A 23368-nucleotide genomic window follows, 5' to 3' on the forward strand; every position below is an offset into this window, starting at 1 on the left:
GACCCTGTTTGTGTGCAGCGTGCACATGCAACCTCAGGGACCCTCAGGGACCTTGTTGGCTCTGGGAATCTACGACAGCAGACTTCTGCAAGTTGTGCATCAAAAAAGTCAGACAGACTCCCATGGAAAAGGAAAGTGTATTCACAGATGCCACCCTCTCCAAAGAGAGGGCAAATGCACGTCTACCCAATGAAAGCAAGTTCTACAATGCCCTTCATCACAAGGACGATCTCTCTGATCAGCCCAGAGTATGGCCAGCATGGTACAACCTCATCATTACTCCATAATCATTGCAACCCTGGTGCTGAGATGATCATGGTGATTATCATAGCATGTACTTATGCTAACAGCATATTATGTGGCTTGGATCACTTTTTTTCCCTTAGTCCAGCTGATAGACAACATTTAATTTTGTTCTGGGTATAAGAAAACCCTCACTGTTCTGCAGCATTTGGGCTTCTACACACACTCTGGATGAACTGAACTTTAAGAAAATGTCCACATTTAAATCATAGATCCTCACTCTGAGGTTGAAAATGCAAACTGACCAGGAACACAACCGGATGCAGCCAGATTCTGCTTTTGCTCTTCAGAGCTGGTGTGCACGCCCTGCGGAGGTGGGTGAGTCAGTGCTCTTGGCAAGCGCTATGCGCTAACTCTGTCTGGGGAGTGGAGGCCTGTCACAGGCAATCAGGAACTCTTGGACTCTAGTTTTTCTTAACGACTCAGTAGTTGTTGACCTGGAAAGAATCCAATTCAGAGGAGCAACTTTTTATTTAATTCCTTATTTTATCCTTAGCTGCAAGCTTCTGACATTTTCATCTGTGACTCGAGATCCAAATTCTTTGATATCTTACTTTGCCAGGTTATTTCTCCCCTCGATGGTTTTAAATTGCTCTTGTCACGTGGGGCCTACAGTTTCTGCTGATTTTTCTATGCTGTATACTCCAAACTGTGGTTCTAAAGTTTTCATTTTTGAATCTTGCTTTAGGGTCTCTTGAAAAAACACATTATAGCTTTAGATGGCTAACAGCGAAAAGACCAAGGAGACAGAAATTTGCATCCTTCTATGAATTTTAGCTTCAGATTTTTTTCAGGAGGAACATGATTTCTTCCTGGGGTTGCCTAGTTCTCATCTTATTCATTTGCAAATAAAAAGATAATTAACATTTATAGCTAAAGGTCCCAGCCTAGAGCCAACTAACAATAATCAGACTGTCAACATAATAGAAAGCACCAGATTAGTACAACATGAAGTGAAGGAGTTATAGAGCAGAAAGGAATAAATGAGTCAATGATTCAACATTCCTGACTATATCTACACAATACCAGGCATTTAGAAGAAAACTGAACATTCCAATCAGAACTTAAGGGGTTTTTGAATATTTAGATTAATTGTAAGCAAGGTTTTTGGGGTTTTGTTGTTGTTGTTGTTGTTTAGTTTTAAGTGTTGGAAATTTAGTGGACAATAGTCTCTCATGAAAAAAGTTTTTATTCACAATCTTGGGAATTACTAATTCTTTACTCATTGGGCCATTTACCCAGCAGTGACATCATTTTAGATTTTGACCATGTGTACATGCTACCAAATGCTTTCTGAAGGAACTGATCAATTCACTTGGCTTTGTCATTATGTGGGGTCTCATGGACATGTTTGCTCAAGCACAGAGTTCTGCTGGGCTGAGTAAAGGTTTTCAAATGAAAATATGATGTTTGACTCTCTGGGGATCTGAATAAACCAGTTGAGCTTTGTTTAATCCAGGCCTTATTTTGTTATTTGTTTCAAAGGATGTGGAAAAATTATCCCTTTTAGGGAGTTGGATTAAAGTATTACCAAGAGGGCGAGGCCCTGAGTGAATGAGTAAGGAATGGCTGAGGGGAGACACAGTACAGTTTTATATATGTCCTTTTTAAAAGACACGTCAGAGGTATTTGGAAACTAAAAAACGAGGATAGGGGAGCTGGCCCCTGGGTATTCAATGTTTACTGTGAAGCAGGCTGGCGGAATGCAGTGTCTCTCACACTGAGTTCCTTCCACAGACCATGTTCCTCTGAGTGTTAAGAGATATGCCCAGGAAAAAATGCATCATGCTCAAGCAAGTTTGGAAACTGCTAGGTTGCATAGAACTAAGCAGGTTTCCTTATTGCAGAACTTGTCAGAGCCTTAAGTGTACTTGTACATTGTGCATTTCCAAAAAGAAGATTATAGTATCAAGTTTCCAAAGGTACCTTAACCACATGACAGTCTTTTAGAGACATGCCTCTTAATATCTCCTCGTGAGATGTTTCTAGAAACCCATTTTAGAAAGTTTTCATGTAGTGCAAAGTCTAGGCTTTAGAGCAAACAGATCAGAGTGTAAATCCCAGCTCCATCTCCCACTAGCCATATGATCTTAGGCAGACTGCTTCCTAGTATGAGTCTCAAGTCTGTCGGTGTGAATGTAGATTTTGATCAATACAGTATAGAATTTTCATAAGAAGAGTAATAAATAGAAATTGAAATTATAACAGTAAAATACAAAATAAATGTCAATCCATATTATCATTAATTCAGGTGATGCATTATAAAAATCATCAATAGATATTTATATTAACAAATTTTTCATTTAGAAGGTTAAGTTCTTATTTTAAGGACATTGCCAATAAGGCGGATATTTAACTGAAAAGATGCACTCTTACATTTGACAATGTTCTGCAGAACAGTTCATTTCTGAGTACCCAAAACAGTTAGCAAAGTAGCCCCAAAGAGGACCTTACTTTTTATTAAAAAATAGTTGGGAAAAATCTGCCCAATTCTACCCACAAAAATGTTGCAACCAACTCCCTGAGTGTTTGGAAGGGACACAGCTAGTTTAGGATTTATGTCTGCTCTTTAAAGTCTGAAATAAGCTGAATTGTGTAAACATTTTGGCACAGTATGCAGGGAGTTAAATACATTACTCTTGGCATTATTAACAGGTGGTGTGGGAATAAGTTGCTATGGAGAGTTCATGCTGCAGTGTCAGCAGAAGAAAATGTATTTTATAGGCTTATAGGGAGAGGGGAAGGGGGCAACGAAGGTTCCATGAGGTCTGATGCATGAAGATGACTGAAAAATACTTTCCAGCTGTCACAACTGCACATGGGGTTGGATGATTTCTTATAGTGTTATGAATGTAAACGCTATTCAATTAACTGTTTCAAAAGCATAAAGGTCGTTTCTAAAAGAGAGCAATTTTTAGGCACCTGAAATGCTTGAAAGCCCATTATTTTCCAAGTCGTTCAGTCTCTGGAGAGAGATCGCCTCCCTTTCAGCAAAGGCTTCCTAGTGCTCCGAGGATATAAAAATAGACATACAAGGAATATATTCTCTTTAATAAGCTGAGCGGCTATCAACTTCTACAAAGCTGAGCTCGGGTCAGGATTCAGTGTACTCACAAAACACCTCCATCTCTTCCAGCCACCCCAGTTTCCAAATAATAATGCAAGAAGGACAAGAAGGAAAGAGCTTAAGCCACAGGAAAACTGAGGTTGGGATTCAGAAAGAATGTTGACCACAGCATGGAAGACAAGGAAAATGACAGAATTTCCTTTTCTGAAGCATGGAAGGCAAAAGGACTCAATCTAGGATGATTAAAGGGTCCTGTAAGATCTCTTTATATTTTCTTGAGAATGAGCAAAAGGAAGCCATTAGTTGTCAGAAGGGAAGAACCCAAATATTCTCCATTGTGGTCTAGGTAGGAACAGAATCCAACATGGAGCCTAACAAGAGGAAAAACAAGAGCTGGGAAGGAAAATGCATTGGGTCCTGAGTATGAGCAGGACTGGGAGCTAGCCTGAACTGAATACAGGCTCAGGATGGTTCCCTGTGTCTCGTTCAAGTCCAAACCACCTAAGGTTTCCTCTGGCTAACTCTGTAGGGATTTTTGCCAAGCAGGTGATGAGTTTTCATAGTCCATATTATTTCGTTATCCCCGTGTGAGGGATGAAAGGCAATCGTTTTATGAAGCTAACCTCATGACTACAGCTCTCTCACTCGGGAAGCCACATGGCCCTGTTCCAAATATCTGTCTACCAGCACTGTGGAATTCCCAACGGCCTCAGAGTTACTGGCCATCCATGATTTTACAACATTGCACACTCGCTGGCAGTAGGCTTAGGACAGTTTAGTCCAGGGTTAAGAATGTTGGCTTTGGAACCTAAGAAAAACCTGAGTTCAGGTTCAATTCTCCATTCTGCCACTTAACTGGCCATGTCCTGCTGGGCCAGCGACTTCACGTCTCTTCACCTTTCCTTCCTCATCTGTGACATGGTGACAGCCATTCCCTCCTCCCAGGGTTTTTTCAGGATTAGACGAGATAAAGCACAGTGACTGGTACTTAGCAAACACTCAATAAATGGTACCTACAGTTCCTATCGGAAGTGGGAGGTTTCTTGGTTTCTGCAAAGAAAGGATTGCTTTGGGGGCTTGCACGGTTTTGTGAAGACACTAGGCCCTATTCCAAGGTGGAAGCTACCCAACCTCTCTTTTTATTACTACAGAAATAAAGAGAGAGGAGACGCGAAGAAGTGCTGACACTTATGCCCAGCTTCCCGGATCTTTAACTCCTATAACTCTCCTCTCACCTCCATCTATAATTGCAATCCAAGACCCGAGCCAAGCACTCTGGTCTTGTAAGCATTTACAACAGCTGAGCTGGGTGAGGACTCGTGCTTTCATCCGGTAATTTAAATAACTATATTTGAGTTTCTCACAGTATGTTTGGGATAGCACAGGACCTGCCAACATACATCTGTGTTTTTCCAATGAGAATTATTCAGTTGGCAGAAAAACCACCCAAGTCCTTGTAACCAGGAAATATGATTACAGCATTTGAAATTGTCATTTAATTTGTTTTAGTATTCAATCTGTCCTTCTACATCCAGACATTCTACACCCAAGCAATGAGCAAATGAGTTCAATTTATATTTATTGCAGTGGCAATGGATGTATAATATATGTACTGTGGCCCCTCCGGGCATTGAGACGGGCCATGAAAAGCCTGAACACAAGGGCTTTAACCACAAACACAAATTCAAGTCCTCCCCAGGTCCCTGCTTCCTGCCACATGGAAAGCCTCTCTCCTGGGCCCCAGATCTTGGCCTGCCACGTGTCATCCAGAGCTGCGACTGAGCTTCTGCCGCACAAGGGTGACCAAGGTTGGTTCTGTGTGATGCCGAAGCCGTCCATCCAACTGAACAAGGACGTTAAATTTTTTTCTTACATGATGTTAAACAATTAAATGAGTTTGCTTTTCATTACCTTGGCAGATTTAGAGGCTATTAGACAGAACTCAAATCCCAAGTCTCTTAATCCCTTATTGTACCAGCTAAAAAATGCTAAGGTTTAGCACTCTCATGGCTCCCTCCTGTATGCCTCCCAATGCCACCTAAAACTGAAATTAATATTAAAACCACTCAAATACGGTGCTGTCGTAACAGAAAAAACAAAACAAAACAGGTTGGTTGACTCCACTTTGGCCTTTTGAAACTGCTTGCTTATTATCCATCATTTGATATTTACCATCCTGTTAAACTAATCATTTGCAAAACTATGCTCAGCACTACTCCTAGCCTAGCCCATGAATCCCCTCCCCCCTAAAACCATGAACTTCATCCTTCTCTGCTCCCTAACCTCTGGTTCATTTCAGTTCAGTCAGTCCTCATTGATCACTTATTTTTTGTGAGCATTGTGTAAGGGGGCTGGGGTCCATGACAACTGGCTGGTAGATTTGGTTGAGGAAGAAACTACTCTTCTGGAACCACATGGCAGATGTGGAATTGGGGAAGTAGGAAACCAAAATTTACTGAGTGCCTACTGGTGACAGGCATTCATATGCATTATGTCACTGTCTTCACAATAGCCCTGTGAGGACATGCATAATTATTATATTTCCGGAAAAGAGAAAACATGCTAAGAGGAGTTAGGCTGTTTCTCCAAAATCGCAGATAAAAGCAGAAGAACAGCAATTTGTGCCTGGATCTCACAGAATCTAGTCCAAGAACTGTCCACCACAAGATGAAGGAATGACCATTCTCCTAGTCTCCAGGGGGGAAACCTTATCCTCCCTTTGAACTTCTCATCTCTCTTACTACATCAGGATGGCTTCAGCTGCCAACCACAGAAAATCCTGACTCTAGGGAACTTAAACAATAAGGAAATGTATTATTACACATAACAAGAAATTCAAAGATTCATCTTTAAGGCTCCATCTTCACTTCTCTGAATTCCCTTGGCTCAGCCATCCTCCGTGCTTTGTCTGATAACAAGATGGCGACTCACAGATTCAGACACCACATCCAGACACAACAACATCCAGAGAAAGAAAGTGGGACACATCTAACAGTGTTTTCTTCTTACAAATAAATGCAACATTTCCCAAAGCCCGAGGACAGCTTCCTTCACACTTCCCTGGTTAGACCTGGACACATGCCCACCTCTAAACCAACCCCTGGCAAATAATTATAGGTTAACCAGGATCTACTCACTGGTGCTTGGGATGGATGGAGTCAGCTTCCTACCCCCTGAAGTCCAGGATTAGGTGGAGGAGAAGTACATTCCAAACCAGGAATTCACTGGGAAGAAATAAAACAAAGTAAATATTGTGTCCACTACACTCCCCACCTCTCCAAGTTCTGCCTCTTCTCTTTCTTAGTATTTCCCATGTTTATTCTCTTATTCCCAGTGCTCTAATTAAAGCCCTTTTAATCTCCTCCCTAGGTTATTCTAATAGCATCCTAACTAGGCTCTCCATCTCCAATTTCCCCTTGTGCCTATGCCACATTAAGCTTCCTAAGGTGCACTATGACCAGTTGCCCCTTTTCTTCAGAACCTACAATGACTCTCAAGTAGGCACTGAAGACCTTTTAAGATTCAGACCCAATTTCTCTTTCCAGCTTTACCTCATGCAAATTCTCATTCACTAATCAAAAGGATGTACAACTCAACTACTTTGAACAGGTAAGAGGATAACTTTCAAAAGGACAAGTTGAGGGCCAAGGCAGCTCAGAGGTACATTACCTTTAATGTTGATTATAAGCCATGTGTTAGGACATTGGCCCAGCATGGAGAGATGAGGATGAGCCCCACCCAGTATAATTGTTTCTAATGATATGCTATTTGTCCTAGACTGGGACACCTTCAGGAACAATTTCCACCGTGAAATTACAAAAAGAAGATCCTGACATCCTTTCAGAACTCTGTGGGTCTGGATCCACCCAGATCCATGCTGCCACCATAGGAGACACCTACTTTTTACCAATGCAAGTTCACCAATTACTCTTCTGAGGAGCAGAACTTGGAGAGATACATTTCATTAGAGAAGTCTTGGCCTTTGTTCTTTAGTTATCTCTAACATTGGCATTAAAATAATGATCTATTACAGAAGTAGATTAAGATATCCTGATTGGTTGAAATTCTCTTCAAATCCATTCACGTGCTATCATAGGAACATGTGTTCTCTGTGTCTCTCCTCCCTACACACACACACATGCATGCACACAATGACAGCTTTGACTTGGGATTATGGAATAATGTACCGAATACAGACACCAACCTGGTAAAAAGAATCTTCAGAAACTTTACTCATCTCATGATTCCCACCAATAATTCAGACAACATACAATGTGGTATCTCTAGCCCAGGTGTTTAAGACTTAGGCTCTTATTTACTTTCTGCAGCCCCTCCTGGGTTAGCCCCACCACTGCCCTATCTCACAGTCTCTACAATGACACTTCTCATGGAAAGCAGCTGAGGGATGAGAGGGGAGATAAGATGCTTGAGTTTCTATATGTGACTCTCACCACAGATTCAAAGAGCTCATCCTGGGGCAGGAGGAAGAAAGGGCTATCTTCAGAGACCTCTTTTGAGGGGATAATAAATCATCTACTAGGGTCAAGGCACTCCAACTTCTTAAAATGAGAGGACAACATTCAGAATCATAGTCCCCTCCCTGATGTCCAGAATCATTAGATAAAACCTACATAGCAAGTATGGGAAAGGCAGAGAACTCCAGTATTCTCACTATAAATGTTCTAAGAAAAAACGGCACAGGTTTGCCAATCCCAACTACTTCTTTCTTTTTAAAAGATCTCTTCACACCCAGACAAAATTCATGACTAATGACCGAACTAATTTTCAAATTGACTAAAACCTAGGACACCTACCAACCCCCATAAGCTCCACCTACCCACATCTATCACAGGCAAATATCTACAGGAGAATGTCCACTCCAGGTAAAAGAAGAAAAAGGCATTAAGCGTGAAATTACTTGCAGCATAAAAGAAGCTTAGTAACAGGGAATTAAATCCAAACACAAACCTGAAAGGTTCAGACTGTCTGCTCACTGTTGTGGCTACTTCTTTAGCATCTGCCAGATAGAAGGGTATGGCTCTTGAGAGGTCTGGCTCTCGACCTAACCAGTCCTGTCTACCTCTGGCCGTTCCATTTTTAAGTTCTGGTCAAAAATGAGTCTAGAGTTAAGGCTCAAAGAAACAAAAAACCATTACCTATAAACTGGGAGCTTCTGTCCAAATCTGAAGATTTGGAGTTGGAATCGAGCCATCCACGGAATGGGACCCTCTACTGTGGGTTGTGTGTGAGCTGAGGTGTGACAGACAGTATAATGCAGATGTTAAGTTCAAGGTTTGGAGCAGCCAAACAGGCCTGGGTTGATTCCTGGCTTTGGCACTTAGCAGTTGTGTGACCTTGGACAAATCATTTATCCTTAGTCCCTCCATCCATAAATTGGTCTATGCTAGTGGATACAGAGAACAGATTGGTGGTTGCCAGAAGCAGGGGACAGGGGGCAGGAGAAATGGATGAAGGGGATCAAAAGGTACAAATTTCCAGTTATAAAATAAATAAGTCATGTGGATGTAAAAAACAACAACAACAGAAAAAAATAGGTATAGTAGGAAATCTATTAAAAGAGTTTCTACCAAAAACAAATAAACAAAATTTCAAGAAGCATCATACTTAATGATGAAAAATGAAAAGTTTTGTCTTTGATATTTGGAAGAAGACAATGATGTCTGCTATAATTATTTTCATTCAACATGGTATTAGAGATTCTAGCCAAAACAGTTAGACAAGAAAAGAAAATAACAGGTATAGAAATAGAAAGAAAGAAAGAGAGTGTTATTACTCACAAATTATTTGATCCAGTACATGGAAGATCCTAAATAAACTACAGATAAATTATTAAAATTAATAAGACAGTTTAGCAAAGTTGCTGAATAAAAATCAGCATACTGAAATGAATTGCATTTCATATGCCAGGAGCAAATAGAAAATTAAATGTTGTAACCATTTACAATGTCGTCAAACATATGAAGCATCTAGGAATAAATATAACAAGATAGTTATAGAGAAAATTATAAAAGTACCTTGATTGAAAGATGCTTTGTTGTTCACAATTATGTTTGGTTTTCTTCCATCCTATATACTTTCCTGCTCCTGGTGTGACTAACATGACTTGCTTTGAATGAAGAAAGATGAGTGGAAGCCTTAAGAACCCACATGCTATTCAGAGATCTTTCTTTCCCACCACCCCTACAACCAGATGTTGATGCTTCATCAGCCCAGGTTCCTGAGTGAGGATGACACAGAGTGGATCCCCAGCTGACCTAATGGACATGTAGCACAGGCAAGAAATAAACATTGTGTTAAGCCACTGAGCTTTCAAGGTTGGCAGTAACTACAACATAACCTGGCCTATTCTGTCCATTACAGAAACTAAAGAATCCTCAAATAAATAGATGACCAAACTCAAGGACTGGATTACAAAACTCAATCAAAAACACATCAATTCTTCTAAAATAGTTTAAATGGAACTTGATAATCTGATTCTAATAATTCAAAAGACCAAGAAAGGCAAATCACTCAAAGATGAACAAAGGTGAGGAAACTGTCATTCAAGATGTATTATAAAGTTACAGTAATTAAGACAGTGTTGAACTGGCACAGGAATCAAAAAAATTGATGGGACACAGTCAAGAGCCCATAATCAGACCCACACGTAGATGTGTACTTAACCTATGACAGAAGTCAAAGCAATGAGGACAGGATAGACTTTTCAACTTTTCTAAGAGAGGTACTGGGCCAACTGTTTATCCACAGAGGAAAAAATGAAACTTAACCTCTACTTTCTATCATCCACAAAATTAAATTCTATGTGGATTGAAGATATACTCATGAAAAACAAAACTATAGACTTTTCAGAAGATAATATAGGAAAATATTTTCACAACCTCATGTTAGAAGGATTTCTTAAGATATAAAAGCACAAACAGGGTAAGAAGAGAAAATTTAACATGAAAATTAATATCATCTATTCTTGAAAGGATACCATAAAGAGGATGAAACATAAGCCATAAGCAGAGAAAATTTTTGCAACACAAATAATCAATAATCTACTAATATTCAAGCTGTACAAAAAGAAATCTTTCAAATCAATAAGGGGCAAAAACCCAGTAGAAAAAATGGGCAAAAGACTTGAATGAGCACTCAATAAAGGAGAAACTCAAATAGCCAATAAATTCTTGAAAAGATGTTCAACTTTGTTAATAACCAGATGAATATATATTAGAACAAAAATAAGACATCATTACACATGCATCAGACAGAGAAAAAAATCAGTGTGACAATATCAAGTGTTGGTGAGGCTGTAGAACAATGGAAACTCTCATCCAGTACTGGTGGGAGACTAAATGGGTAAAACTCTTTGATTTTTTGTTTGGTATCACTTGGTAAAGTAGAATATGTGCTTATGTTACGATCCACTAATTCTACTCCTAGTTAAATATGCTAGAGAAAATTCTCTCTGTGTGCATTCAAAAATGTGTACAAGAATATTTAAAGCACCATTGTAAACAATGGGAACAACCCAAATGTCAATCATAAATAGATTGGATGAACCAGGGAATAATCAAACAATTGGAATAGTATATAGCACTGAAAAGAAAGAAATGACTGTTAGTTCACAAACTGGCCCCTGTTCATGGAGGGCAAGGAGTGACCAAAGAAAGAAGCCAAACACTCCAGGTCAGTAGGCAGAAAGTTTAACAAGCAAAGGAACTTATAAATGAGACTTGTCTTGAGGAGCCGCAAGACAAGTAACTCTCCACACCTTCCCACCAGAATCTTAAAAGTTTATGTAGAGGCCTTAATGGGATTCAGTTCATGTACCATACAGATGGGCCCAACAACACCTTAATCTCTCAAGAACAGGTCCTTGAAAACAGCTCTTGCTGTGGGAATGGTGAAACATGTCCCCCTGATAACCTCCCCAGTTACATCAATAAGATGGATAAATCTCAGGAATAAAAAAACCCTAGAAAAGTTCATACAATGCGTAATAATTCCATTGATATAAGCTAATAAACATGCAATTATCTAGAGATATGAACATTTTTGGTAAGTCAATAAAAAAAAAAAATATGGTAAACATAGAAGTCAGGAAGGTGGTACCTCCTGGGGAAGAAATAAGGGAATACAACTGGAAAAGGGAACATGGCACTGTGGGAGGTGGGATTCCAATGCACTGGGGATGTTATATTTTTTTTTAAAGATTTTATTTATTTATTTGACAGAGAGAGACACACAGCGAGAGAGGGAACACAAGCAAGGGGAGTGGGAGAGGGAGAAGCAGGCTTCCTGCGGAGCAGGAAGCCCGATGCGGGGCTTGATCCCAGGACCCTGGGATCATGACCTGAGCCAAAGGCAGACGCTTAATGACTGAGCCACCCAGGCACCCCGGGATATTATATTTTTTAACCAGGTGGCAGGCACATGGCACATATTAAGCCATACATACTCCTTTATTATGTGTGCATTTCACAAGTTTTTAAAAAATCATTTTGAAATGATTATAGATTCAAAGGAAGTTGCAAAAATAGTACAGAGAGGTCCCTGTATTTCACAGTTTTGAAAAATGCCTCTCCCTCTCCCCCCTAAAATAAAAAACCAAACATTAAAAACAAAACAAAACAAAAAAAACTAGTGAGGAAATGAGATTTGTAGAATGCAAATTTTGCTGAGCAAAAAGCTTGGGGGAAAGCTGGTAAACTACAGAGTGATTTTTTTGACTTGTCTTATTTTTCACCTTGGAGATGGAAGTGTCAGGGAGCTATGGCCAACATTACCTAGATAAGAAGAAATGAAACAGGACTGAAGAGATGGTATTGGAATGTCACATTTGAGTAGTGGAGAAGTGATGTGATTCTAAGGTGACCTAACTCCAATTGAAATGTTCTCACTAGAAAGGCAAGAGAACTTTAATTCTGAAGCTATTTGGGAATTATTTCTTCTGAAACTGACATTAAGTTAGATAGAAACACTCAAGAGTACATTCATGATATCCTTATGTGGTCTTGGATACATCAAGCCCTTTGGATTTTAGATGTAGAAAACTGGGTTAGCCTTGAGATAAAGCCCCCCATTTCCTCTGTCAGTTCTCCAGAAATTAAAGACGTTACTAATACTAGGCTTACTCTTAACCAGAAACATTTACTTGAATGAAGAGCAACAACTGGTCCAGCCTGGGAGGAAGTATTATTGGTATCTTCCACAAGAGAAAGCCAAATGACCTGGATTGAAACCCTGGCATGGCCACTTATTAGCTGTATGAGTTTGGTTAACTTCTCTGAGCCTTTTTTTTTTTTTTTTGTCATAGGAAAATGTAAATAAGAAGACCTACCTCAAAAAAATTGTTGTGACTATTTGACTACTAGAGTGCCTAGTACTTAGTGTTCAAAGTGTTAGCTGTCATTGTAATTCTTATTGAGAACAACTTTGTCAATAGAGAAACACAAATAAGCCTGCCTATTAAGATCTATCTTCTCACTAGCATGTCATAATCAATGGAATCCCTGTCCTTGGTGTCTCATCTGTGAGCCTTCCAAAGGCTTGAGCATTCTTTGTATGTGTGAGGGAGAGGGGTAACAGTCTGAATTATTTTATGTTTGGTAGATTTTTTGATAATCCAGTAGCATGTGTTGCCTTCTAGCAACAACGAGGTCTCTGAGGGAATGTGACTCAAGGCAGTTACATTTCAATGGAGAAGAGAGATTCAAGAACAATTCAAAGCTCAGGATATCACAGAGGTTACTGACATCTCTTCACAAACCATGGGGACCAAGACGAAAGACAGCAGAGCTAGGATTACAGCAGAAATCACTTGCCTGACAGTTCTCTCCCATTTGGCCAGGCTGACATGCCTCCATGCTACCCCTTCTCCACCTGGCCTATTCTCCTGTGGATTCCACTTAAAAAGGAGGCCACAGGTGAATTCTTCCCTAAGCATCTCTCCTTTCTGGTCCCAGATAATGCCCAGGTGTTCCATCCCCAGTGTTGCCATTGAACTTGTGTGTGTTTATTTGCTTTTATCTTGTTCCATTATCATCCGTAGGTGACTTTATGTGTCAGTTCCACGTGCCCTGCTAAATCATGATCCTAATGGATGCAGGAAGGTCTAAGCCCAGGTCATCCTTGGAGGTTGCCATTTGGTAGTACTGACCTCACCTGTAATTGAAAGTAGAGTATGGGTGTGCCTTGGTGGCTCAGTTGGTTAAGCGACTGCCTTCAGCTCAGGTCATGATCCCGGGGTCCTGGGATCGAGTCCCACATTGGGCTCCCCCTGCTCTGCGGGGAACCTGCTTCTCTCTTTGCCTCTGCCTGCCACTCCCCCTGCTTGTAATTAGGATAATGCAAGGTGAGGTAGGAGGAGAGAAGCCTTTGCCCTCTGAGGTCCTGATCAGAAATAATAATGTCTGATGTTAAATCTACATCCTCTTTACTGATAGTGATCAGAAGGAGCACAAGAAATGAGTTTAATTATTAAGAGTAGTGAGATGAATTTGTCATCAAAAATTAAGAGCCAACAAATGCTGGTGAGGATGTGCACTGTTGGTGAGAATATAAATTGGTACAAGCACTATGGGACACAGTACAGAGGTTGCTCAAAAACTGAAAAATAAAAATACCATAGGATCCAGAAATCCCACTTATGGGTATATATTTGAATGAAACAATCACTATCCCAAAGAGATGTCTGCAACTCCACGATAATGGCAGCATTATTTACAATAGTCAAAGCATGGAAACCAGCTAAGTGTCCATCACAGATGAATGGATAAAGAAAATGTGATGTATATAAATATATATTTTGATATAAATATAAATATATGTGCCTGTATGTGTGTGTGTGTGTGTATATATATATATGTATATATATATATATATATATATATATATATATATATATATATTCAGCCATAAAAAAAGGAAGGAAATCCTGACATTTGCAACAACATGGATGGACCTTGAAATCATTATGCTAATTGAAATAAGTCAGACAGAGAAAGAAAAATACATGTAATCTCACTTATATGTGAAATCTAAACAAAACAAAATGAAGTCATAAATACAGAGAACAGATTAGTGGTTGCCAGAGGTGGAGGATGGTGGGTGGGCAAAATGGGTGAAGGTAGTCAAAGGGTACAAACTTCCAGTTATAAGATAAAGAAGTTCTGGGATGTAACGTACAACATGATGACTATAGTCATCATACTGTAGTGCATATTTGAAAGTTGGTAAGAGAGTAAATCTTAAAAGTTCTCATCACACACACACACACACACACACACACACACACAAACTTGTAACTATGTGTGGTGGTGGATGTCAACTAGATGTATTGAGGCAATCATTTTGTAATATATACATATATCAAATCATCATGCTATACCTTAAACTTAGTGTTATATGTCAATTATATCTCAATAAACCTGGGCTTGGGGGGAATGTGTCCAACTTGAAGGTGTGGAAGAGGCCACCCTCCTGTGAACACGGCAACTCCTTGCTGCCCACCTCGGGATTCCGGCGTTGCAGGCCTTTGCCCTGGGATGAGCAGTTCTTTCCTGCCTTTACTAACTACTTTCTCAGACCCGCTTTAAGCAGAAAGACTTTAGGCTTGAGCAAGGACCTGCAATTGGATCACCAAAGCACTGGACCGTAGTTCAAAAGCTCTTGTATTCTGTGAATGTGCTATTTTGGCTCTCCTCCTTTGAATTCTTATTTTCCTGACAAGTTTCATGGCTGATCTGGTGATGGAGCCTCAGGGTCTAACATGGCCTGAAGCAGATGCTTGAAGCTTCTTCTAGCCAAAGTCAAAAGTACCTGGTAACTGAGAGCCCCAGATGGCAATACCCAGCATTCCCTGTCCTACGTCTAACTCCCTGGTGCAGAATTGGGGATGAGGCAGTGTTTGAGCACAGTTCAGACTCCAGATGCTGGCAGTACTCACATTACTCCCATTGACCCCCGTGGCCCTGGCTCTGCCCATCAGACTTCTTCAGGCTACTTTCTTCTATCTTCTGGCCCAGCATTTCCCACTCTTCACCCTGTGCTCGTCTACCCAGTTCCAGGGACATAGAAAAAGCCTAAAATTTGACTGTGCTAGCCCCAAGGAAATCCCATGGCAACAAGTTGCTACCCTCTGTGATTTCACATCAAATGAGTAGGTGTGCTAGTATTGTTACTAATAAAAATATCTATCATTTGAGAAGTGTTCCTGTGTGTCAGAAGCTGCTCTGGTAAAATAAGGGCTTTGTTCACAAGGATCTTGTATTTTGGTAAGACATACAGATAATTTAAGCTTAATCCATTTTCTTTTAAAAGCAAGGTAATTACATGAAAAGGCAATTTGACAGTATCTCTTCAAATTTAAAAATTCGCCTCGACCCAAAAATCCTGTTATTCTCTCTCCTCTAGACGGTTTTGTGGCCCAGGCACAGATATATGTGTACATGGATGTTCACTGCGGCATTGTTCGTAAAAGCATAAAAGGAACAAACAGCCCAGTATCCATCAGTGAGGGAATGGTTTAATTAAATTATGATATTGCGAAACAATATGATTAAAATATTTTAAAAAATTACATAGACCTACATGTACAGACAAGCTACCCAGTAAACAAACTAACAAACAAACAAACAAAAACAAAGTGGAAACAGTATGTACAGTATAGTTATATTTTGGTTAAATAAAAAACTCTGTGGGCATGTGTGTGTGTGTGTGTGTGTGAATGTTTTTATGTGTGTAGTTAGTCTTGACATATAGACATGAAACTCTTAACCGTGGTTACTGCTGGGCAGTAAAGAGGACTGGCATGTTTCATTTCTTGTACTTTTGTACTATTTTCATGTTTACAAATGTATCAACACTTGTAGTTTTCAACAAAACACTGAAAATAAATGCAGCTTTGACAAAGTGTAACAAACAATAAAATAGAATCATAAATATAAATAAATAAATGCCAGATAATTGTAGATAATGATAAATGCTGTGGGAAAAAATGTGAAAGGGTTTATAAGATATACAAAGGCCAACATGTGGGCCTTTTTGTAGAGAGCGACCACGGTGGGGGGTTAATGGAGCAATCCAGGGAAGAACCAGCACGCGGGCAGCACCCTAGACGCCGGAACAGCTAATGCAGAGACTCTCAAGCCAGAAAGAGCTCTGCATGTTCCAGAAGAGAACGGAAGTCTGTGTGGCTGGAGGGGAGCCACGAAGAGAAGCGAAGCTCAGAAAGGCAGGGGGCAGCTCATGCTAGGCTTTGTGGGATTTTATCCTGGAACTAGTGAAAAGGAAGGCTGATCTGATTTACGTTTTAGGAAAGTCCGCTTTGGCTGCTGAGTGGAGAACAGATTACAAGGAGTAAAAACCAGGAGGCTCTTCAGAAACCACGCAAGGGATTATGGGGATTTAGATGAGAGAGACTGATGGCAGTGGCGGTGACTGAACGTAACAATCCTCGCTGTTTTATAGAAAACTGAGGCTCAGAAGGCTTCAGGGGAATTGACAAGGCCGCACAGCCGGCCGCTTGCACACAGAGCCAGGATTCAAACTTCTATCTGTCTGATGCCAAAGTATGTGTTCTACCCAGTTCCAGGGACATAGAAAAAGCCTAAAATTTGACTGTGCTAGCCCCAAGGAAATCCCATGGCAACAAGTTGCTACCCTGTGTGTTTTCTTGTCTGTAAAATAATGGTTTTTGGATTAGATTATCTATGAGATGTCTTCTGAAGAGTTCTAAAATATCAAACCTTTCCCACAAATGCATCAAAATGTCAATCAAAAGCAAATTCCCTCTGCTTAGGTATGTTTGGTCCTTGGATACAGTCTTATCATACGAGCCGCTCTGCTCGGTTTTTGTCTCTACGTGGGGAGGAAACATCCACGGTGTAGAGGACACCCATGTGGACCTTCAAGATAAGGGTGAGAAAGAGACCACGTCTAGTTAGTGCATTAGCAGGGAATCTCAGGTGTCTGCAGAAAACAGTCCAGCCAGGGAGGAACAGTGATGGAGGGCAGGGGGGAGGAACGGCTGAAGCGGAACAAGGTCATCAGAGAACCACTGGGAATAAATAACAAGACATAGATAAAATGAGCAATCAAATCCATCACCTCTAAAATCCTTTAAAAATCAGGCCGTGGCTCTTGTTTTTTTGTTCTTAACATAGCTTCATTATTTGATAAGCATACACACTTGTATAAAAGTGTATTACTTTTGTAGGATAAGAGATGTTTCAACAAAAGAAAGAACAGCCAGTTTATGGTAATAGTTATTTTAAAGTGAGGATTTCAGTAGCACGGCAGTACACTCCAGATATTCTAGGAGAGGCGTGGGGTCAAATATATTGGTGGTAGAGCAGACAGAGAACGGATGACGTTGAAAAGCCACTTACCATAGTGACAAATTCCCCACTCTACCACTTACTGGCTGTGAGACCTTGGGAGAATTATGGAATCCACCCGGCCTCTGTGTCCTCATCCATAAAATGGGTTCAAGAACCTCATGCCATAGAGTAGCTATGAAAACTAAATGAGTTAGTTTATATAATTTATGTAAATATAAATATGTGTCCAGTTTTGCAGTTTCAGAAAGCACATCACTCTGGCATTAGGACTCATTTTTAGCTTTCCCTTTCTTTTGAGAATTTCCCATTACATTTGAGACATTCTGGGGGAAATGAGTAAAATGTGCTGCATAAATAGGAAAAAGTCATTTTAAATCAATGTTTGAAGGCAGAAAATACTTTCTAGGTAAATTAGTTTACTCATGTAAGAAAATATATTTATCTTGAATTAAAATAAAATTTTTAATTTGCTCTAGAATCAGACTATCAATCTCATATATGTTGTTTGAAGGAGTTTAAGTTTTCATTTCTGTTTTTTAATGTTCCTGTAGCTCTGGTAAGTTATGCGAAGAGGACCTCTAATTAAAACATGCTTGATTAGTGATTACAAATGTAAGACGAGAAGAAGCACATCCTATGGCATTTCCTCCTGATAAAATTCTTGCACATAGCTCTTTGAAGTTCACTTTCCCCTTTGTTGTGGCAAAAGCACTACAGGAAAAAGGGCCACCAGCAGAATGCCTTTATCCTAAGTCAAGGGCAGAGTTTGACCAGCCTTTCGGTTACCTGAAATCCTTTCCTTTCATCAGAGGTTTAATATGAATGAGTAATTATTGAGCTTTATCAAGGCACCTTCTTGCTGTTTTCTTGCTCCAGGACCCTCCAGAGCTCTCCAGATCCTTCTACTATGAGGTTAGGCCCTGGTGCACAGTCCACACGCTCTAGGAGACCAGAGTGTGGTCTTTTCTTGTAAGTGAAACTCTCTTTAAGTAAAAGGAAACCTTGGGGTTGAGGAGGGCTGGGGCTCCCAAGATAAGGTCCCACATCATCTAAAAAACTGGATGAATAAATGACACACAGAAGAATCAGCTCTTTCAACGATCAGATGGGAGTTCTTTGCCATCACACCATGACTTTTAGTGAAGTGACATTAATTTCACTATGCAGGATCATATATAGAGAATTTTATATTTTCTCTGAGCATACGTTCCTAGTTGAATGAAGAGTCTCAGAGTTGATGTCGCCGTAGCCGTTCCTACGGGAGTTCAGAGATGGTAAAACAATGTTGTGTGGGAAGCTGCGAGTGCCATTAAGTCAAACATCAGGAAGTGTTACCCATCCTGACTCACTCTCATGATTCAAGACTAAGAGGATTAGCTTAAGGGAAAGTCCTTCTGAGAGAAGAAAAGAACCTCCAGAAACTCAAAATAAAAGGGCAAGCAGGACTCTTACTATCTATTTCTATGATTCTCAATAGCTTCTTCATGGTTTTACCATTTTTGGCCCCTAAATTCTACTTCTTATTTTGTTACTGTAAGTCTTTGGAGACCCTTTCGTTCTTTCCATCGACAAGGAAAAGGCACACCGAAAAATCAGTTTGCTTGTTTTTCCTCTTCTAAAAGGGCCAGAGGGAAAATGAAAACAATCAGACCTCCAGGGATGTTCACTTGTGCATCCAGGCTCCTCTGGATGTTAGGGAGCCAGCACCTCTCAAAAGCAAAGTATGACACAGCACCTAAGAGTCTGCGTTCTGGAAGGGACACACACGGACTTGACCCCGCCACTTGACAGCTATGTGACTTTGGGCCAACTACGTAGCTCTGTTAACCTTCAGTTTCCTCATCTACAAAAGGAGGACATAAAAGCACTTACTTTGTAGAGCTGTTGTGACAAATACGATAATGCACTTAAAAAAATCAGATGTAGCAATGTTAGCTAGTTTTATTATGTTCTATGTCCTAACAATAAAAATCACATCAAACTGCTCTTCCTCTTCTTTGCTCTGCTCCAGCCCCAAGAGTCCTCTTTTCTGCCTTCCAATGGGGTGGCCATTCTTGTCTCAGACCTTTTGCTCTGATACCTCTATTGAAACGAGGAGGCATCAGAATGCGATGTGCATGATGCGACCTGAGCTGTGCCACACAGAGGCCCTAGGTCATCTGGAAATGGCCGAGCTATCCATTTCTTTTTTTCCTTCCTTCCTTCCTTCCTTTTCTTCTCCATCTTTTTTTTTTTTTTTTTTTTTTTTTTGTAGTGTGACTTATGAGTCTTGCAGGAATGGGGAAACCATAGAGCTGGCCCTTGATCTGTCACCAACTTATGCCAGAAATGTTCTCCTCCTGCCCAGGTCTTCATATGTTCTCCTCAACATTCTACCTCAACTAAAATATCATTTCCACAGAGAGGCTCCCCTGACCTCCCGAGCCTAATCATTCTCTATATTATTCCCCTGTGTGCCTGAGAGCAGTTGCCATTATCTGGGATTATCTTGTTTATCTCCATATTTGTTTATTGTCTGTCTCTCCCCATGATAATGTAAACTCCATGAGGACAGAGCCTTTATCTATCCTGTACATGCTGTATCGTCAATGTCTGGCACAGAGTGCACACTCAGTAAATCCTTGTTGAGTAAATACATGTATCAGTAATTCTTGTGTATTCCATGGAGGTCGGCGCATTCTTCAAGGCCATGGCTATGGCAGGTCTGAGGCATCCTCCACGTGTGCAATGACAACGTGACCTCCCTGTCTCCAAGCCTCCCCTTCAAAGACCTTAGAGGGTCTTTTCCTGTCCTGATTCAGGGCATGTGCAATAAGTCAACAAGCCAAATACGTGTCTTGCTCCCGTTTCACAAGATCTGGTATTTATGATGTGGAAATGGCCTTTGAAATTATGCATTAGGGATGACTCTGCACTTCAGATGATCTCTCAGGGAACCGTGTAAAGATGCTGAGTGGTTCTGAGTGAGGAGAAAAATGTCCTTTGTCTAGCAGTGCTATGCATGTTGAAACTCCCAAACTTCAGCCTCAAGAAGAGGGAGGAAAGAGAAGGACCAAGAAGACAAATGCCCACCAATGAGTTGGTTTAAACTTACTTATCTGTACTAAACAAACAAGAGTTTATACAGTAGCTGTATAGTGAGAATTTCCTCATGTATGGCAAGCTCCTCAGGATTTTGACATCTGTGGATATTAAGTATATTTTGTTCATTGTTTTTCTTTCATAATGATTACCTCATTGCAGCAAAAAATTAGCTGCTTAATTTTGGAGGGAAAAATTGTGCCCACACGTTTGCACCTGTAAGAATTCTTTATCTGAAAAGGATAGAACATTTGGAAGGGGAAAAACTAAGATTGGGCTCTGAGGAAGGGCTACAAGATGAGAAAAAGGGGCACTTCAGAGTGAGTCCCTGCTCTGTCCCAAGCTACATTGCTTGTTTAGTACGCCTTCTCTGAGCACCTCTTATAAACCAGATCTTGCTCTAGATGTTAGGAACACCAAGATAGAGAAGAAAGAAGTAGATCCTGGCGTCCTGGAGCTGACAGCCTGACTGGGGAGACAGATAAGTAAACAAGTACAGTGTCATGTGACTGGTGTCACTAAGGGATATGGAAACAGCAAGGAGAGCAGCTAACCAAATCTATCAGGGACAATTCACAGAAGAGGTGTTGGAGAAATGATAATCTGTCATCTGGTGAAGGCAGCAAACTTGTGAACCTGTGTTTCTTGCCAAATGAATCAGGCAACATGAGAACATTAAATTATTTGAAGGGATGTGTGCCAACATCACTCCTGTCGCCATCTTTACACATGTCCCCCTCTTTCCCCAGGCTCCAAACATCCCGCCCACCCACTAGCCCCTCCTCCCTTTTGCTCTCAACTGAGATGTCACTCTTTGGGAGGAAGCCCTCCCTGACACCCACATGACAAAGTGCTCTGCTCCTCGTATGTATTTCCATCACACCCGTTTGTCTCTCCATCGGACTATCACTTACATGCTCACTACATCCCAGGCCGTGTTCTGAGTGCTTTATATATATTAACTCATCCATTGTCTTCACCAGCTTATGAAGTATGATTACTATACCCACTTCACAGATGAGGCAACGAAGGTCCAAAGAGGTTAAGTAATTCACCTTAAAACATGACAGAGCCCCAGACGCGAACCCAAGAATATAGCTTAGATGTCTGCTTTTTTATTATCCACTCTGTACCTCCTCTTAAGATAAGTAAATCTCCCTGTAATATCCTGTTCTCTTTCTCCTGCTCCAGACTGCAAGCTTCTCAAATGCCTTACAGTTACATTCCCAATGATGTCTAGCCCAGGGCCTGGGGCATAGCAGGCATTCAATGATGTATACTGAGTATTTTTTTAAGAATACCACACTGTCTACACTACTCACAAAGGAGCCACCACCTCTGGTAGTATTGTAATGGGTGCTATGAGAGCCTGTCCTCCCAAGTTATGGGTCCTCTATTAAACAGATTTCTTTTTTTTTATTATTTCAGAGGTAGAATTCAGTGATTCATCAGTTGCATATAACACCCAGTGCTCATTACATCATGTGCCCTCCTTAGTGTCCATCACCCAGTTACCCCATCCCCCAGCCACCTCCGCACCAGCAACCCTGTTTTTTTCCTAGAATTCAGTGTCTCTTATGGTTTGCCTCCCTCTCAATTTTCATCTTATTTATGTTTCCTTCCCTTCTCCTATGTTCATCTGTTTTGTTTCTTAAATGCCACATATGAGTGAAAACATATGGCATTTGTCTTTCTTTGACTGACTTATTTCACTTAGCATAATAATACCCTCTAGTTCCATCCATGTTGTTGCAAATGGCAAGATTTCATTCTTTTTGATGGCTGAGTAATATTCCATTGTGTGTGTGCATGTGTGTATGACATACACCCCACATCTTCTTTATCCATTCATCTGTCAATGGACATCTGGGCTCTTCCCATATTTTGGCTATTGTAGACATTACTGCTATAAACATCGGGGTACATGTGCCCCTCTGAATCACTGCTTGTATCCTTTGGATAAATACCTAGTACTGGATGTGGAGAAAGGGAAACCTTCTTACACTGTTGGTGGGAATGCAAGCTGGTGCAGCCACTCTGGAAAACAGTATGGCGGTTCCTCAAAAAGTTAAAAATAGAGCTACCTTACGACCCAGCAATTGCACTACTAGGTATTAAACAGATTTCTTAAGACTCAGGACCCAGCTCAAATGAAAGGCATCTGGACCTCTAGAATACAAAATCTGGAGAAATATCTGGGAGCTTTTCGCTGCAGGTGTCTCTGTGTGAAATCCTCCCAAGTATAACTAAGCTCCAGAAGGTTTCTTTTTCATTAAATTTCTTTTGCTAAGATAGTTCTGTAACTCAGAGTGTTACCCACCCACCTCCACCCTGGAACAAGGTTTTGTTTTCATCTTTTGTTTGTGCTTGTGGTACAATTCAGGGTATAGAAGTAAATCTGATCCAACACTTGCTGTGTATTATTAACTGCCGTCTGCATGACCACTTCCAACAGTAAGGGTGAGTGTTTGACTGCCCTCCAGCTGAGGCCTTTTCTCCACGATATGTCATGCATCATTTTGCTTAGCTGCCTTCTCTTTGCTGCTGGATCTATTAATTCCTAGCCTTA

General features: G+C 40.6%; 1 protein-coding gene across 11 annotated transcripts in view; it reads right to left on the minus strand.

Annotated features, from left to right (window-relative positions):
• Positions 1-23368, minus strand: part of POU2AF2 (POU class 2 homeobox associating factor 2) — a 484065-nt gene that overhangs the window by 350317 nt on the left and 110380 nt on the right. For 10 of the 11 annotated variants that reach the window (XR_013442617.1, XR_013442616.1, XR_013442618.1 and 7 more), the window contains one exon: positions 6508-6594. The exons of the other annotated variant lie outside the window; for it this stretch is intronic. The gene's annotated coding sequence lies outside the window, so the exon portion shown is untranslated. The remainder of the gene's footprint in view (positions 1-6507; positions 6595-23368) is intronic. 11 annotated transcript variants of the gene reach the window in all.

Source organism: Halichoerus grypus, chromosome 11, assembly GCF_964656455.1.
Source record: "Halichoerus grypus chromosome 11, mHalGry1.hap1.1, whole genome shotgun sequence".
In the NCBI taxonomy this organism is placed as follows: Eukaryota; Metazoa; Chordata; class Mammalia; order Carnivora; family Phocidae; genus Halichoerus; species Halichoerus grypus.